A 13,382-nucleotide genomic window follows, 5' to 3' on the forward strand; every position below is an offset into this window, starting at 1 on the left:
CCATGCACAACAAAGGCAATCTTGTTCCAGACTTGACGCGCCCTCCGACGATGAAAGTGACGACGACTATAGACGAAGATCGAGGACTCCCCCAAGTGAGACCTTCTCCCACGAAGAAGAACACTATCGGAGGCGTAGGCGCAAAAGCCCATCTCCTAGGGGCTTGGGAAACGACGCCATGAGCAAGGTACTGGATTAACTCTCCAAGTCGCCTTTCACGCATCACATAGAAGGGGCCATACTTCCTCGACGGTTCCAGCAGCCAACCTTCGCCATTTACAACGGTAGAACAGACCCGGTGGAGCATGTGAGCCAGTTCAACTAAAGGATGGCTGTCCATTCTAGGAACGAGGCGTTGATATGCAAGGTTTTCCCGTCCAGCTTGGGACTAGTGGCGATGAGGTGGTTTAATGGTCTGAAGACGAACTCCATCGACTTGTATAGGCAGCTGATCCAAGCTTTTGGCTCCCGCTTCGTTACGAACCGCAGAGCCCCTCGGCCTTTGAGCGTTTTGTTGTCGTTATCCATGCATGACGGAGAAACCTTAAAGGCCTACTCGGACAGATATTGGGAGACGTACAATGAAATGGAAGACAACTTCGACGACGTTGCCATTATCACTTTCAAAAGTCTCCCAGTCGATCATGGCCTGCAGAAGTCTCTGACTAGCAAACTCGCCACCAGTATGCACCAACTGATGGATAGGATCGACAAGTACAAGCGAGTGGAGGAAGACCAGTTGCAGGGAAGAGGAAAAGAGAAGATTATCCCTCAGGAGAGGAGGGATTTCAGGTCGGACCAGTATAGCAGCAACTGCCCGAGGAGGAACTTTGTAGGGCAACCCAGAACAACCAATGCATAGGCTGTCAACGCCGTATTTTAAGAACCAGTACATCGAGTTTTGGAGAAAATCAAGAACGAGCCATACTTTAGGTAGCCGAATAAGATGACAGGAGAACCTTCAAGGCGTGATCAGAACCTTTATTGCCAATACCACCAAGACCATGGCCACACTACGGAGAACTGTAAGAACCTCTGAAACCACCTGGACCAGCTAGTCTGGGAAGGAAAGCTGAAGCACCTTTTGCATCATTCCAGTGGTCATCAAGGCCATCAAGAGGCCAGGAAGGATGTTGCCCTAAGGTCACCCGCAGGAATGATCAACGTAATCGTGGCCGTGCCAAGGAGAACAGGCACGCGCCCTGCACGAGTGTTATTGGTGGCTCAACTGTCTGCCGAGGAGTCCCAACCAGGGCCGAAGAGGGCCAAAATTAGCTTTCATCTTGTTTTGAGTTTTTCAGAGGAAGATAAGATCGGGACCATCTAGCCCCACGATGATGTGCTACTAATCACCCTCCGAATCGGGGACTACAATGTGAAAAGAGTGATGTAGGATGGCAGCAGCGCGGCTGAGGTTATGTACCCCGACCTATACAAGGGGCTGGGGTTAAAACCAGAGGACTTGATGCCCTACAACTCCCCTTTGATGAGCTTCGACGGGAAGCTTGTCATTCCAATGGGCAAGATTAGGCTACCCATCCAGACCGGCCCGGAAATAGTGGAGGTGAACTTTATCGTGGTAGACACCTACTCTCCCTATACAACCATTGTCGGTAGGCCCTAGCTCCATACCTTAGGGGCTGTTGCTTCCTCGTTGTACCAGAAGGTGAAATTCCCATCAGGATACCAAGTCCTTGAAATCTGTGGTTGCCAACCTACAGCGAGGCAATGCGTGGTAGCGGCCATCTCACATCGGCTTGACGTGGAGTCCTCGACCTCCGCTAAGGAGAATTTATAACAACTAAAGACCCCGGTTTCGCCCCCTAACACAACTATCGGGGAGGCGAAATGCGAAGACCTGGAAGAGGTGGTTATTGACGAGGACCCAAAGAAGTTCTTCCGAGTAGGGGCTCAGCTGCCTCTCGAGGAGAAGGAGGAACTGATTGAGTTCCTTAAAAGGAATATTGACGTATTTACATGGGATGCCTGCGACACCCCCGGGATTTACCCAGCCTTCATTTGCCATCACCTCAATGTCAACCCGGCCATCATTCCCAAGAAGCAACCACCCCGTCGCCCTTCAAAAGAGCATGCCGATGCGATTAGAGAAGAAGTGGCGAAGCTTAAGCGTGCTGGGGCTATCAAAGAAGTCTTTTACCCCGAATGGCTGGCCAACATGGTGGTGGTCAAGAAGAAAAGTGGGAAATGACGGGTTTGTGTGGACTTCACAGACCTAAATAAGGCATGCCTTAAGGACCCGTTCCTAATGCCTTGGATAGACCAGCTAGTGGACGCGACAGCAGGCCATCCTTGGATGAGCTTCTTAGATGCCTTTCAAGGCTACCACCAAATACCACTAGCGCTGGGGGATCAGGAGAAAACGGCATTCGTAACACCAATCGAAAATTACCACTACAAGGTAATGCCATTTGGCCTGAAGAATACGGGATCCACTTATCAAAGGATGATGACAAGAATGTTCAAACCACAGCTAGGTAAGAATATCGAAATCTATGTCGATGACATGGTGGTGAAGAGTAGAGTGGTGTCTGAGCATTTAAGGGACCTCGGCAGCACCTTTGGCGTCTTAAGGAAACATAAGCTGCGCCTGAATGCTTCCAAATGCTCATTTGGCGTGGGGTCAGGCAAGTTTTTAGGCTACAGGGTTACCCATAGGGGAATCGAGGTTAACCCTGACCAGATCAAGGCCATAAACGACCTGAAACCGCCACAAAACGCAAAGGAGGTCCAAAAGCTTACTGAGATGATCGCAGCCCTCAATCGATTCATTTCCAAATCGGCGGATAGATATAGGCCGTTCTATCTCTTGATCAACAAGTGGAAGGGGTTTGAGTGGTTCGAGGACTGTGTGGTGGCCTTCCAGGAACTCAAGGATTACCTATCCCGGCCACCTATCATGTCCAGTCCTAAGGCCGATGAAATTCTGTACGCATACATTGCTGTAGCCCCCCATGCCGTGAGCTTGGTGCTAATACGGGATGACAATGGCATTCAAAAGCCGGTCTATTACGTGAGTAAGTCGTTGCATGAAGCCGAGATTAGATACCTACCCCTGGAGAAAGTCATATTGGTTGTGGTCCACGCCACGCGAAAGTTCTCCCATTATTTCCAGGCCCACACAGTGGTTGTTCTAACCCAACTACCTTTGAAGTTTGTACTGCAAACCGCTGACTACACTGGAAGGATTACCATATGGAGCACAATTCTTGGAGCTTTTGACATTAAATACATGCCTCGGACCTTTATAAAGGGCTAGGTCTTAGCAGACTTAGTGGCCGAATTTGCTGAACCCCTAGTAGAAATAGTGGCAGAGGAGCAGAACATGGATGGAAAATCGGTTGGAGTGATCTCTACACCAGGACCCCCGTGTTGGAAGCTGTACGTTGATGGCGCAGCAAATCAAAGGGGATCTGGAGTGGGGCTAGTCCTAATATCTCCCGAGGAAGCCATCATAGAGAAGTCCTTAAGACTTGGGTTCTCAGCCACGAACAACGAAGCCGAGTATGAGGCCCTGCTACAAGGAATTGCCATGGTTCAGAAAATGGAAGGAAAAGCAGTAGAGATGTTCTCAGACTCGAGACTGGTAGTGGGCCAGGTAAAGGGAGAATTAGAGGCAAGAGATGCAAGGATGCAAGAGTACTTAAGCCGGGTCAAACGCTTACAGCCGGGCTTCAACTTTTTTAGCTTGTTGCACGTCCCCATAAGCGGAAACACTCATGCGTACTCGCTGGCCACGCTTGCCACCTCCTCGGCAGGGGATTTGCCTCGAATTATTCTTGTTGAGCACCTGGACAGAGCGAATGAAGTAGTCAAAGGCATGGTCCATGTTCATGAAGTCAGAGTGGGCCCTAGTTGGATGAACCCTATCATAAGGTTCCTCAAAGATGACATCTTGCCCGAGGAAAAGTCGGAGGAGAAAATACGAAGAAAAGCTCCTCGGTTCTGGTTGTCCGAGGACCACAAATTGTACAAACGCTCATATTCCGGGCCATATTTACTGTGCGTCCACCCTGAGGCATCAAAACTACTGCTTGAAGAGCTGCATGAAGGGATCTGCAGGAGTCGCACCGGAGGAAGATCTCTGTCGCATCGAGCCATTACCCAGGGATACTGGTGGCCGGGGATGCAGAAGGAAGCCCTGGAATATGTTAAAAAGTGCGACCAATGCCAAAGGTTCGCCCTGAATATTCATCAGCCAGGCAGGGCCCTCAACCCTCTGTCTAGTCTGTGGTCGTTCGCCCAGTGGGGCCTGGACATTGTAGGACCCTTTCCAAAGGCAATAGGAAATAAGAGATACCTACTGGTCGGCACAGATTACTTCATCAAATGGGTCGAAGTTGAGCCTCTGGCCAACATCAGAGACGTGGATGCTAAGAAATTCATCTGGAGAAACATTGTCACATGATTCAGAGTCCCTCGCACCCTTATCTCAGACAATGGACTCCAGTTTAACAACAAGGCCTTCAGAAGATACTGCTGCGAGTTGGGGATCACTAATAGGTACTCAACTCCAGCCTATCCTTAAGGAAACGGGCAAGCTGAGGTTGTCAACAAGGTCATAGTCAACGGACTTAAGAAGAGACTGGATGACGCCAAAGGAAGATGGGTGGAAGAGCTGCTGAACGTCCTATGGACCTATCGGACTACACCACGACGGTCGACAGGGGAAACGCCTTTTGCCATAACCTATGGGGCGGAGGCTGTTATCCTTATAGAGGCAAACTTCCCAACTTTGAGGATGAGTTCATTCACCTCGGATAGTAATGACGAACTACTGGGGAAGAACCTAGATCTAATCGACGAACGAAGAGAAAAGGCAATGGTCTAATTGGCCTATTACCATCAGAAGCTCAAACAGGGATATGATGCCAACGTGAAGCTTAGACCGTTAGCACCAAGGGACTTAGTGCTGAGGAAAGTTGTGGGTGCTACCAGAAACTCATCATGGGGAAAGTTTGGATCCAACTGGGAAGGACCATACCAGATTACTTCAGTTACGGGGATATGAGCACACTACGTAGAAGACTTAGTTGAAAAAGTTGTACCCCGTCCATGGAATGTAAATAACCTGAGAATGTATTACTATTAATAAAAGCATTTGTCTAGTTCATATTTTAAATCCATCTTGATTACATGTCTCACATTCTGGCAATAATCTAAGTGCTAGACAGAACTAAGGTCTTGCATGGTCCTTGGACTCAAGCCTATGGGAAAACTAGTCACTCCAAGAAAATCTAAGTGCTAGACAGAACCAAGGTCTTGCATGGTCCTCGAACTCAAGCCTATGGGGAAACTAGTCACTCCAAGAAAATCTAAGTGCTAGACAAAACCAAGGTCTTGCATGGTCCTCGGACTCAAACCTATGGGGAAACTAGTCACTCCAAGAAAACCTAAGTGCTAGACAGAGCCAAGGCCTTGCATGGTCCTCGGACTCAAACCTATGGGGAAACTAGCTACTTCAAGATTTGTAAAAGCTGTGGATGTGACCTAAGCGCACGCTTGGCCCCTCGGATTATACACTTAGCCCCCTAGAAATATGGGTAGACGTAAACTAAGCGTCCACTTCATGCCGATAAGACAGTATTTAGGGAGTTAATTTCAAATATATTACGTGCACAACCATTCACACCTGTTAGGATAATTAATTCACAAGCCACGAGATTTGCAGTAATAGTAATATCGATAAAGGCAATAAACACATGATTCAAAAGAGAAAAGAAGAAAGGAATTTCATATATATAGTCGAAAAATTCAATTATAAACGAATTCCAAGACTCTTAAAACAGAAGCAAATTAACTAAAAACTAAACTAAAGGGAAAACCAATACAAGAGTTGGCTGGAGTCTCTACTTCTTCAACTTTATTTTGGCCCCTTCCTTGGGAAGCTGAACAGGTTGGCCGCGAGACCTTGGGAGACATCCCCTTCCTTGGGAAGCTAAGCAGGATTGGCCTTGGGGCCCTGAGTGATATCAGGCGGGGAAATGGACTAAAGGGGCTGAACCAATAGAGGTGGCTCCTCGGCATGAGGGTCTTGAGCGCTGACTATGGATCCGGTAGCCTCTTGGGGCGCTTCAGGGTTAGAACTCCCACTCGTTTCTGTCACCTTAGGAAGCTCGCCCCCCTTGGTTGGGCAACCTCCACCTCCTCCGGAGCACTCACCGTCTCGGAGTTAGTCTCACGGATGGCCGGAGGATAGTACACCTTCTCCGTCTTCCATAGATCAGATAAAGCCTCCACCCCAGCTTGTTTGAGGGCTTCATTCCAAACCTGGGAGCAGTAAAGCCTGCATACCCCAGGGATTTGAGCCTTAAGGATGGCCTGGGTATCAGCCACCCCAGCGTCATAGGCCTCTTCCTCAGCTTTGTCCTTGGAGGTCTTAGCCTCCAACCTGGTAAATTCAGCCTCTGTTTTAGCCCTTAGAGCTTCATCCCTGGCCCATTCCGCAACGCTCCTAGCCATCTTTGCCTCGGATGACTTTTTCTTTAAGTCATCGATCTGCTCCTTTGCAATTTTCAGCTGTTCCTCGGCTTCGAACAAGCGCCTTATCTGGTCCTCAGCCTGTTTTTGGGTACCAGCCAAGCCTGCTTCAGCACTGTCCCTGGCCCTGGTCATGTCCTTCAGATCCTTCCTGGCCTTAGTGAGGTCAGCCTCGGAGTTCTTAAGGGTCAGAGCAGTGTCCAGGCGCTTATTACGTTCAGTCTCCAAGGACTTGCTCAGCTCCTTAGCCTCATCCTCCAGCCTATAAGTGGCTTGGACGGCCTGCCAATTGGAACAAACACACTATGAATGGGAAATTAAGGAGCAAAAATCGACGGAGTCACAAGTATCAGAAGCCTTACCATGGCCAAGTACCTCTTCATGCTGAGGAAGACCTCCTGCCCCCTCATATTCTTCAACTCTTTCATGTTAGTAGGGGGGAACAGGGTCCTCTCCAACGCGTCGGCCACATAAGCGCCTTCGCCGCCTCGAAAGTCCCTCAGGGAGGCATCTTCCATCAACGGCTCCCCGTGGAGCATTGGGGTAGGAAGCCAAGCCTCGGGCGCAGACTGAGCATTGACCTCCTTGCCTTGGCCTTGAGGCCCAATCTTTAGCTGCTTCTGAGCTTGTGGGGCTTCGCCTTCCTCTTGAGGTGTGCTAGACTTCCCCTCATCCATTGGCTCCTTGCCCTTAGAACTCCTTTTCCTCTTTGAGTCGGCGGGCTTAGGCCGAGGAGGTAGAGTAGATTAGGGGGGAGCAAGAAGCTTCGACCGGGGAGATGGTGTCCGCGATCGGGCGGGAGAAGACCTGGTTTGAACAAGTTGAGGCTATGGCGGAGGAGGGGGAGGTTTGGATTGTGACTTTCCTGGTGCCTCCTTCCTCGGCTGGTCCTCAATTAGGTCGAACGGGCTTGTCTAGGGCTTCCTTTTAAGACCTATCTCTGCTTGAGAGGATGTCCCCGCTAACAAGAGATCCGCCTCGGAAAGGTCGGGGTCACCCAAGTCACCAGCGGGATCCGCAGACGAACTAGCCTGGTCAAACACACCGAATCCTTCCTCGGGCAAACTCGAATCACTCTCGGCTTCCGCCGCTTGGTGGGATGAAGTAGAGCCGGCCAACGGGATGCCCTCCCAAACAGGGGACCCCTCGGGAATCAGAAACCCGTGCTCAACTACTCTGAAGTTAGGGATCGTTAGCTCTGATCACGTACTTCGGGTCGGCGAATGACCTCTGAATAGGATCGTAACCCAAGATCTTGTGAGCGGCCCTGACTTGGTTGTCCGTCTCGTTTACAAAAACCGCCGTCCTGAGAATAGTCTCCAAATCTTCCTTGTTGGTCAGATGGAAGTGCCGTTGAAAGGCGTGTGGATCTGCAAAAAGAAGGCATATTCGTATCAGTAACCAAACCGTGCAAACCATGATGGCAAAAAAAAGGGGGTCATCCCTCTCCCACTCTAGATACCCCACCTGGCTCCCCCTCCACCGTGGGGCAAGGAAGGCTATCGTAACCCAAGATCTTGTGAGCGGCCCTGACTTGGTTGTCCGTCTCGTTTACAAAAACCGCCGTCCTGAGAATAGTCTCCAAATCTTCCTTGTTGGTCAGATGGAAGTGCCGTTGAAAGGCGTGTGGATCTGCAAAAAGAAGGCATATTCGTATCAGTAACCAAACCGTGCAAACCATGATGGCAAAAAAAAGGGGGTCATCCCTCTCCCACTCTAGATACCCCACCTGGCTCCCCCTCCACCGTGGGGCAAGGAAGGCTATCGTGCCACTCCCCAGACACGATGAGAAAGTCCTTGTTTAACCCTTTGCTGGACTCGGGGAGGCACTGCATAAGCCGAATCTTACCATCCCTCGTCTTCAAATAGTAGGACTTGCCTTTCAGGAGTTAGAGGTTGTAGCACCAGTTTATGTCGTGGTGGGTTAACCTTAGCCCCATTTTCTCGTTTAAGGCATCCACACAACCCAGGATCCTAAACACATTAGCAGCATACTGGGTGGGGGCTAATCGGAAGTGCCTAAGATAATCTCTCATCACTGGCCCCATGGGGATTCTCACGCCCCCTTCTATAAAGGCGAGTATGGGGATCACCACCTTACCCGTTTTTCTCCTTAAGTGCCATTCCCCTTCCTCACAGTACCTCAGGCTCACATTGGGTGGTATCCTATAACCGGCGATGAATTTTTCCATCGCCTCTTTAGTCTCAACCAACTTTTTTAATTTTCCCATCTTTAGAAACTGCCAAAGAGACTCAGGGGATGACGAAAGAATGAGAGGAGCAAGAGAAAGATAAACCTAAAAGAGGGAAAACACAAGTTGAAGAGAGAAGAAAACTTACAGAAATAAGGAAAAGCTCATCGGACAGGCTTTTTATGCTGGAAAGAGACTTGAGTTTGGCTGGAAGTTTGACTGAACTCAGGATGTATGCGCAAGAACTCTTAAGTGCAAAGGTAAAGAGACAAGTCCGTTCAAATGGGTATTTATACCTCCCATTAAAAATAACTGTGCAGGTTTTCCTGCCTATAAAGGTGAGGAAATCTCAACCGTCAAATCACCATCGCACCATTGAACGTGGGGAGCACAGAGCCGCCCGCATTTAATGAAGACACGCTTCATATACCAAGGCGCCAAGAACATGTCTTGAGCATACAAAGAGACTCTAGCATTAATGGAGGACAGGACTTGACAAGCCATGACAGAGGCCTGATGTTACCAAAACCCTCATCTCCGTCCGAGGATCCAGACAACAGGATTTTGAGGGGCTATTGTGGGGCCAGAGAACTTGGCGACCTCGGCCCACTTTGTGCTAGGCCTAAGGCCCGTGCTGAGGAGAGAAAAATGTCCGAGGACATATGATGAAAATCCAAATGGCCTAGAGATGTTGCCGAGGACGATTCTGTCCCCGGCATTCCAAAATCCAGAAGGAAAGAACAACACGCCATTGAAGGCAGCCTCCCAGAGCGTTCCCCGAAGAAAGGACGAGTACAGTAGGATGCATACGGGGGTATGGTGTAGGAGCAGTTCAAGGAAAAGCTATCACCTCCACATTTAATGCACCCAACTAACGTCCTGGCCGCATTAATGAGGAAAGGAGCCCTGAGCAGTGCGGCCTTGGTTGCCGCAACTCACAGAGGGTTTGGGAAGGTGGTTAATGGGACGAGCACTCGAGTAATGACCTGCACAATCAACAGATGGAGGGTCAAGATCGACTGGAAAGAAGTATATAATGAGAGAGACCCTCCAAGAATGGGGGATCGCGAAAAAGGGACAGGAAGAGAGAAAAAGGAGAAAACTGCAGCAGTCTGCATGGCCTTGAAAACCACGGTAACCTAGTACTGAAAGTAGAAGAAGAAGAATACCAAGCTCCTCGGACGAAACACTCGGGAACAACATTTCAGGCTTAAACCCATTCCCTCATTGGTCCGTCCACACCTAACCGTGTTTAGTGATTGTGGTTCAGACTAACACCTAGTTCTTAAGCCCACTCTCTAAAAATTTATTATATTGGGCCAGTTGGACTTGAGACCTTTCGTCAAATAGAAGGAGCGTTCAAAACCAACACCCTACAGTAGTATAATTTTGGTTATTATAAATTTCTTGAGATATTTGTGTGGATATCATAATAAACTTGTGCAATAATGTCATTACTTTCGCTTCATAAGTTGTTGTGGTCCAAATTAATAAGAATTTTCTTTTTTCACGCAGTACTAGAGTTTTTAGAACACAAATGGGTCTAAGTCGAATTTTTCAATTAGCATTAGAGCTTTTAGAACACATAGAGAGATATATATAAATATTTATATATATATATATATATATATATATTTTTAATACAGAGAAGTCTAGCCTGTGCATTGCCCTACAAACTGCAAAGTAAGGCAAAGAACAGCGAGGTTGTAGTTTAGATAGCCTAAACTAGACTTTGAATGATTAATTGAGCTCTAGTTAAGGACAGAACTTAGGTAAATAGGGAAAAAGTTGTTTTTATTTTTATTTTTTATTATATCCTAATTTAATGACATACTTATGATATTATCTTAATATAATATTGTAAGATGTTGTAAAAAAAAGTTAATTAAGCATTTGAATATATTTAGTATTGTATCTATTTTTTTGTGTTTTTGTGAAAAATATATAACAAGTTAATGAGAGATGATGTTTCATTTATTACTTCAATCACTTACTTAGAAGAAAAAAAATAATTATAACAAAATGTATTTATTGTATTATAATTTTTTTCACTTTATTTAAAATCTAATATACATACGTATTATTAAGCATTTAGATTATGGAAAAATCTCAGTAAATAAAAAAATATAATAAAAAAATGAAAATATTGATGTTTATTCCGATAATATTTAAATATGGAACAAAAAAATGATTAATTTTATTGTCATATATAGTTATATATTAATTGATACACCTTAACAAAATAAGTAATTATGTTGTCAACAAAATTAATGAAATTAAGTCAAATTAAAGTATTTTTGTACAAATATATTCGGGGAAAATGTATAATACATGTTTAATACCTTTTTTTAGGATTAATGTTTAATATACTTAATTATAAAAAAACATGTATTTTTAGAATATTTTTGTTTCATCAAATATACGGTAGCTTTTTAAAAACATGCATACGTACGTGTGTTTACTATGTTTTGGAGAAAATGACTAAAAAATCATATCATCTTCTAAATGGTTGATTGGTAATGCACCTTAATTTAGTCATTAATAATGTCTGATCTTCCTTAAAATACTAAGGTCTAATTTGTACTAATTAATGGTTCCATATACATACATACATACATATATATAAAATAAAATGCAGTTGCAGTAATATAATGATTAATTTTAGGGGTGGTAAAATTGGACACGACTCGCGAACTCGACACGACATAACACAACATGAAATTAGTAGCTAATGGGTTGAGTTTTAATGGGTTCATGTCATATTCGGGTTGACATGACTGACCCGTTTAATAAATAGATTGAGTTAATATTCAACATATGAAATCTGTTTGACTTGTTTAATTAAATGACATTTTACCAATATACCCTTCAAATCCTAGATATATAAATTTATTAGTTGTTATGGTTTATTTTTTTTGACATATTGTGATTGATTATTTGTGATATTAAGATATACTTTAATTTTGAATGATTATTTGTGATGCAATTACTCTTTATTTCTGAATTTTATATTAAAAATATTTTTTGTTTGTTTTTTTATAATTTTTTTTCTTTTCATTTTGATAATATCTAATAAAAAGGTCGACACGACTGACCCGTTTAATAAATGGATCGTAAGAAGGGTTGAGAAATCTTAACCCGTTTAATAAACATATCGGGTTAATGTTGACCCATATAGTTGGATACTCACGAGTTGATAGACACGACAAACCCAACACATACGAATTGCCACCTCTAATTAATTTCCCAAGAAATGCCCACATTAATTTATTTAAAAAAAAAAAAAAAAATTTGTTTCCCTCAAACTTTTGTTCAGACAAATGATAATGATGGATTAGTAAAGTAGGGGCTTATATTTCCAATCAAATCACTAAGAGAGAACATGAGGACCTAAATACCGGTGGATATTCAACCTTATATTTTTGGTGTTACTGGACCAAACCTTTCAAACTAGGTTGGATACCAGAGGATGTCTAGCATTACTTGAGTCATTTCCCATTAGATTTAAAAGCAATAAAGATTTAGGATACAGATCAGTGATACTTGTAGAGAAGAGAAAATAAGCCTGTGAAATTGTTACAACTGAAACTTAATTAGCAGCACTAGATGATGATGCCACCTACACCTGAACCCAGTTGCATCTCCCACTGATCGTCAGGTAAATAAATTAATACAGTTTCAAGTGCCGGGTCAAAGACTAAGGTCCTTTGCTCAAGTTTTATTTATTTATTATTATTACAATTTAATTTAATTACAAATTTTAAGTTCTTATGGATGCAGCTAGAAGAGAAGATTTAATTGTCAGTCTGCAAGGATTTTTATGGTTGCAGTGGTAATTATAACTTGAGAATATTTTTTAACATAGTACCGGAAGTACTAGGAAAAAAAAACATGTTTTCCTTGAAGGCCATGAAGAGATTCTTGTACTCCATAATCAAGGTTATTTCATTGATACCTCTCTCATCTGAAATTTTTATTTTTATGTTTTTGACTTCCATATGAAAAAATCACAACCAAAAAAAAAAAAAAAAAAAAAAGAAGAAGAAGAAGAAGAAGAAGAGAGAAAAGGAAATAAATGGTGAAGTGGTGGAAGTGGTAGGTTATGGTCATAGGAGGTGAGAAATGGGGGAAGAAATAAAGAGTAGAGGCTATGATTTATTCTAGGACTTAAGAATCTTTTGTTACCAACTTTGTTATATAACTTGCAGGAGATTGGTGGAAAGTGTGTTCTTCAGGAAAAAAAAGCATTGGCAACTCTTTCAATTTTTTTTATTTTATTTTATGAAAAAGCATTGACAACTTGATATATCATAATATTTATATACTTAGTCATGCAACACTAGTGCCTAAGTTTTCTATCTTTATGTGTGTTTTTTTTTTTTTTTAATAATTTAATTAGAATTCACATTTCTTTTTTGTTTTTATTGAGTTCAATTTGAATGAGGATTTGCATTTTCATTTTATAATCCCTCCCATCTTATCGTTTGAGAAGGACAATTTGACCTACTGAAGCATACATCATGGTGCAGCGGCTTCCTCGTGCTAGTATAAGGGATAAAAAGGATTTAAGTGGATTGTATCATTATATAAAGTGAGAATATTGTGTTATTATCACCTTCCACTAGGTACTTATTTAAGGAAATTCCATATGAATGGTAGGCAAAAAGAGATCTGAGTGCAAATTTGGTCATG

This window comes from Quercus robur, chromosome 2 (genome assembly GCF_932294415.1).
Source record: "Quercus robur chromosome 2, dhQueRobu3.1, whole genome shotgun sequence".
In the NCBI taxonomy this organism is placed as follows: Eukaryota; Viridiplantae; Streptophyta; class Magnoliopsida; order Fagales; family Fagaceae; genus Quercus; species Quercus robur.